We start from the raw sequence: 4209 nt of genomic DNA on the forward strand, positions 1-4209 counted from the left end.
GTTTATTACTAATGGGTTTTGCATAAATAAATTTGGAGGAAAAAAAATGTTAATTTGAGACTTTTGCGGGCTGTAATTATCTTTATAAACTTTAAAATTGTGCACATTAGTCCTAAATTGTAAGTGAACCAAGAATTATCACCATTTATAAATTAATAAAAAAATTAATGTCATTAATTTTTTACGATATAAGCGGTAAGACTCATTTTTTAATGACAAAATATATGTTTGATCCCTTAAATAAAAAAATTGAAAATTTTGAATAATTTAATAGTAAAAAATTAAAATTTAGTTATTTTAATAATAAAATGTGGTAGTTTAATACTTTCATGTGCAATTAAAAAAAATTTTGAGGTTGAATTTTGACATTTAAAAGAGAAAAATCCTCCTCTCAATTAATATTTTACCTGAACATTTGTTAAATTTCAGAGATATAAATCCTATTTTTTCAGAACATGAAACCTAACCGACTTGAGATATAAATCTCTAAGTCGACAAACGAATAATTTCCATGAATATACAACATGAATGCAACAAATTAATGAAATATCTCCAACTTCAATTTGCTATTTGCTGTTTGCTGTTTGCTCCAACTTGTTTGATGATGACCGTTTGATTACGGTACGTTAAAAAGATAACAATTGTGTGAAGGAAGAGAATTCAATTTACAGTTTTCATCGCTATAAATAATCAAACCTCGTCCATTTGATTTAATCTGGTATTTCTCTAAACAAGAAAAAATGGATGTCATATTTAGCTGTATAATATGGCTTCTCTTCACATGGCTTTCAATAATAGCTCTGAACTCCATTTTCAGAAGAACCAAACAAGCTTCTACGAAGCTTTCGCCTGGACCGTACAAACTCCCCATCATTGGCAACCTCTTAGCTCTTGGTAAAAACCCTCACAGGTCTCTAGCCAACCCTCACAACTCTCCATAATGAGTCTTCAACTGGGCCAGTTGACCACTATAGTCATTTCTTCCGAATCCATAGCCAAACAAGTCCTTCTAACTCACGATTCAGCCTTCTGTAATCGTTCCGTTCCAGACGCCCTGCTCGCTCACCGACATGATGTTTTCAGCATGGCATGGCTTCCGGTGTCCACCCCGTGGAGAACTCTCAGAAAAATCAGCAACTCGCATACTTTTGTTACTTAAAAACTTGATGCCAATCAAGACCTCCGGCGCAAGAATGTGCAGCAACTCCTTTCTTATGTTGAAGAGAATTGCCATGTCGATAAAGCCATAGATATCGGCAGAGCCGCTTTCAGTACTAGTCTTAATTTGATATCAAACACTATGTTCTCCATTGATTTGGCCGATCCCAAATCAGAGTTTAGGGAGCTGGTGTGGAATATTATGGTAGAAGCAGGAAAGCCTAACATGGCCGATTATTTTCCTGTGCTGAAAAAGATTGACCCCCAGGGAATAAAACGTCGCTTGACGATTCACTTTGGGAAGATGTTGGAGCTCTTTGATCTCATGATCGATCAACGCTTGAAGCTGAGAGATGTCCCTAGTTATGTTAAAACCAATGACATGTTGGAGACTCTTCTCAACATTATGGAAGACAAAACTGAAGCTACCAACAGGGATTATATCAGGCATTTATTTCTGGTTTGTATTTCTTTAATTTAGCTTGTATTTTTTATGCTTGTAAGTGCTTATAGTATTGTTCTTACTCTTAAGTCCTACGATATCTTTATGTTGTAATGAGGTGTTATATATTCTTTGTTTGTTAACAGGATTTGTTTGCTGCAGGTGCTGACACAACTTCCAGCACACTGGAATGGGCAATGACTGAAAAAGAACTTCACTTCTTATTCTTTAGAAATATGCAAGAGTTAACTTTTATACAATAAAATTCCCGCCAAACAATTGCTAGCTGTTGACAGCTGTCAATCTTTAATCTTTGCCATTCACTGGAGATCATATCCAACGATGACCTGACCTTTACATCTGAAGAACCACAAACGGTAGTAACTGCATGTGGAAATCGCATTATTAACTCTCCAAAAGGCACCATATCGCTAAAGTTAAAACTCTGCTACTAACACTACAACTTCACTCTACTTCTGCTACTACAATCAAAATTTGCTCTTTTACATCCTCCCTCAATTCTAACTAAGAAATAGTTAGAATTACAACAAAAGAGTAACTCAAATCTTCCAACAGCTCTCTTAATTCTGCTTAACTCAACTTCTTTACAAATAATCCTCCCTCAGCTCTCCTGAATTTCTGTAATTTTTCTTCCAACAGTTTCAGTTTCTCCTGTAATTCTCACTACTTGAAGTCTATCTCTGAGTAACTCAAATCTTGCAGTTGACAGTGCTTTAGTAAACACATCAACTACCTGATGTTGTGAAGGCACATATTGAATTGCCACAGATTTAGAAACCACTTGCTCATGAATAAAATGCACATCCAACTCAATGTGCTTTGTCCTTCCATGAAACACAAAATTCGCTACCAGTGAAGCAACACTCATATTGTCACACCTTATTACTACTTGACCAAACCACTCCAAATCCAATTCACTGAATAGAGATCTTAACCATGCAACTTCTGTAACTGCCTGACTGAGTGCCCTATATTTTGATTCAGTGGAGGATAGAGCCACCACTCTTTGTTTTTTAGAGCTCCACTGAACCAGATTACCTTCAAGGTAAATGCAATATCCGCTTGTGGATCTTCTATCCTCCAAATTTCCATTCCAGCCCAATCTGTATCTGAAAAAACCTCCAAATTCAATATCAAAGAAGGCCTAAACATCAAGCCATACTCTAGTGTACCTTGAATATATCATAACACTCTTTTTACTACCTACCATTGAGGTTGTGTTGGCTCCTTCAAGAACTGACTTAGCTTATTTATTGCATAAGAAAGATCAGGTCTAGTAAGGGTCAAATATTGCAGTGCACCAATAACACTTCTATACATCGTTGGCTTATCAAATACAAGACTGTCTCCAAGAAACAATTTGCTACCTACGACTATAGGTGTGGAAACAGATTTGCAATCCTGCATGTTCACCTTATGCAAGAGATCAGAAGCATATTTTGTTTGGCTCAATAGCAAACCTTTCTGACTTCTCTTTACTTCCAGCGCCAAGAAAAAATCCAATTCACCCATTTCTTTAAATGCAAATTGATCATTTAGATCAGTTATTAGCTTTCTAATAAAATCAGAATCTGGCCCTGTGAGCAATTTGTCATAAACGTATATGAGTACATATATTACTGATGTGCCTTGTTTAAAAACAAATAAACTAGAATCAGCCACTGAGTTCTTGAAACCTTTATTTATTAACACCTGTTTTAGCTTGTCATACCAAGCTCTTGGGGCCTGTTTTAGGCCATATAGTGCCTTCTACAATTTGCAAATAAAACCAGGTCTCAACTTGTCTTCAAACCCTTTTGGTTGAGTTATAAACACCTCCTCTTACAAATCCCTATTGAGAAAAGCATTGTTGATATCAATTTGGTGAATTCTCTAGTCAAAAACCACTACCAAGGTGAGCATAACTCTTACTGTTGTTGCCTTTATCACTGGACTAAATGTATCAAAAAATTCCACTCCTGGAGTTTGCTGAAATTCCTTGGCAACAAGCCTGGCTTTTAGTTTTGTAGAGTTCCATTAGCATTCATTTTTTTCTTAAAAACCCATTTGTGATCAACAACATGAGTAGCCTGAGTAGGTGGCACTAACACCCAAGTTTGGTTCTTCATCAAAGCATCAAACTCTGCTTGCATTGCTTGAACCCATAATGGATTAGCAAGAGCATCTGCTACTGACTTAGGCTCTGCAATTTGTGACTCTGCTGTATAGAGTTTTGGTTGAGGCAGACTACCAGTTTTTGGTTTGGTGACCATAGGATGAATCGAGCAACTTGGTGCTTGAACAGGAGCTAGATCATGACGACTCTTATAATCAGCATTATTATCACACCTAGATTTGGCTGTTGAACTCTCATGTACACCATGAACATCAACTTCCAAATTAACAATGGTAAAAGTGTCATTCGAATCAAGTGTTTCAGGAGATGTATATGTGTAAGAGATACTTTTTGAACAAGATTTTTCTGAATTTGATAAAGAAATGAACAAATCTGGTGACATTTCAGAGGATATGTGTTGATCCTTAGAGGTGTTTTTGATACTATTAGAAGAAGGATCTGTGACAGCAATGATTTGTGAACTAACAAGAGG

The 4209-nt window shown here is 36.1% G+C and overlaps 1 pseudogene; it reads left to right on the top strand.

Moving 5' to 3' along the window:
* The first annotated feature begins 703 nt into the window (after window positions 1-703).
* Window positions 704-1863, top strand: LOC123203489 (annotated as a pseudogene).
* The last annotated feature ends 2346 nt before the right edge of the window (window positions 1864-4209 follow it).

This window comes from Mangifera indica, chromosome 19 (genome assembly GCF_011075055.1).
Source record: "Mangifera indica cultivar Alphonso chromosome 19, CATAS_Mindica_2.1, whole genome shotgun sequence".
Classification (NCBI taxonomy): Eukaryota; Viridiplantae; Streptophyta; class Magnoliopsida; order Sapindales; family Anacardiaceae; genus Mangifera; species Mangifera indica.